Source organism: Mus musculus, chromosome 3, assembly GCF_000001635.26.
Source record: "Mus musculus strain C57BL/6J chromosome 3, GRCm38.p6 C57BL/6J".
NCBI classification, from domain to species: domain Eukaryota; kingdom Metazoa; phylum Chordata; class Mammalia; order Rodentia; family Muridae; genus Mus; species Mus musculus.
This window is the reverse complement of record NC_000069.6, coordinates 58,289,568-58,291,463: the sequence shown is the minus strand read 5'-3', so window position 1 is coordinate 58,291,463 and position 1,896 is coordinate 58,289,568. Positions and strand designations below refer to the sequence as shown.

General features: G+C 37.8%; 1 non-coding gene across 1 annotated transcript; it reads left to right on the top strand.

Moving 5' to 3' along the window:
* The first annotated feature begins 1,106 nt into the window (after positions 1–1,106).
* Positions 1,107–1,213, top strand: Gm26166. The gene has a single exon (XR_003954717.1). It is a non-coding gene; the product is annotated as a U6 spliceosomal RNA (small nuclear RNA).
* The last annotated feature ends 683 nt before the right edge of the window (positions 1,214–1,896 follow it).

The window sequence follows — 1,896 nt, the reverse complement described above, 5'->3', positions numbered from 1 at the left end:
GAGAACACAAACAACAAATGCCAGGGAAGTATGTCTCCATTAAAGGCCACCTATCTTACTTACTACAACAGGCCCTAAATATGCCAATGTAGCTGAAACACAAGAAAAAGATCTTAAAATCTTATGACTATGATAGAGAGCCTTAAAGAAGAAACAAATAAAGCCCTTAATGAAACCCAGGAAAACACAAATTGACAATTGGAGGAAATGAATAAATTTCTCTTTAAAAAGCCAAGAAAAAACAAACAGTTGAAGGAAATGAATAAAACCTGAATGTTCAAGACCTGAAAATAGAATAGAATTAATAAAGAAAACCCAAGCTGGGGGAATTCTGGAAATGAGAAATTAAGGAATTTGAACAGAAACTACAGAGGCAAGCCTCACCAAAAGAATGGAAGAAATAGAACAGAGACACTCAGGCATTAAAGTATGATAGAAGAAATGGTTACATCAATCAAAGGGAATATTGAATCCAAAATACTCTTGACACAGCACATCCAGGAAATCAGGGACAATATGAAAAGACAAAACCTAAGAATAATAGATATAGAGCAAGGAGAAAAAAATCTAGAAAATATTTTCCACAAAATCATAGAAGAAAAATTTTCTAAACTAAAGAAAGAGATGCCTATAAAATTACAAGTAGCTTATGGAACACCAAATAGATTGGATCAGAAAAAAAGTCACCTTTCCAAACAATAATCAAAACAATAAATAGAACAAGGAAAGAGTACTAAAAAGCTTCAAGGGAAAAAGACTAACAGGCAGACCTTGATCTTGTGAAGATCATATGCCCCAGTACAGGGGAATGCCAGGTCCGGGACGCAGGAGTGGGTGGGTTGGGGAGCAGGATGAGGGAAGGGTATAGGGGACTTTCAGGATAGTATTTGAAATGTAAATAATAAAAAGATAGACTAACAGAATGGATGCAAAAAGCCAGGATCCACCCATCCGTTTTATACAAGAAACACAGTTGTACATTAAAGATAGACAGTCACCTTAGGGCAAAGAGTTAGAAAAAGATATTCCAAGCAAATTAACCTAAGAAGCAAGATGGGATAGCTATTTTAATATCTCCTAAGACAGACTTCAAAATAAAGCTAATCTTGCTCGCTTTGGCAGCACATATACTAAAATTGGAACAATACAGAGAAGATTAGCATGGCCTCTGTGCAAGGATGACATGCAAATTTGTGAAGCGTTCCATATTTTTGTACTACCAGAGGATCCTGCAATACCTCTCCTGAGCATATATCCAGAACATGTTCCAACTAGTAAGAAAGACACATGCTCCACTATGTGCATAGCAGCCTTATTTATAATAGCCAGAAGCTGGTAAGAACCCAGATGCCCCTCAACAGAGGAATGGATACAAAAAATGTGGTACATTTACATAATGGAGTACTACTCAGCTATTAAAAAGAATGAATTTATGAAATTCCTAGGCAAATGGTTAGACTTGGAGGGCATCATCCTGAGTGAGGTAACCCAATCACAAAAGAACTCAAATGATATGTTCTCACTGATAAGTGGATATTAGCCTAGAAACTTAGAATACCCAAGATATAAGATACAATTTGTGAAACACATGAAACTCAAGAAGAACGAAGACCAGAGTGTGGACACTTTGCCCTTTCTTAGAATTGGGAACAAAACACCCATGGAAGGAGTTACAGAGACAAGGTTTGGAGCTGAGACAAAAGGATGGTCCATCTAGAGACTGCCATATCCAGGGATCTATCCCATAATCAGCCTCCAAACACTGACACCATTGCATACACTAGCAAGATTTTGCTGAAAGGACCCTGATATATCTGTCTCTTGTGAGACTAGGCCGGGGCCTAGCAAACATAGAAGTGGATGCTCACAGTCAGCTATTGGATGGATCACAGGGCC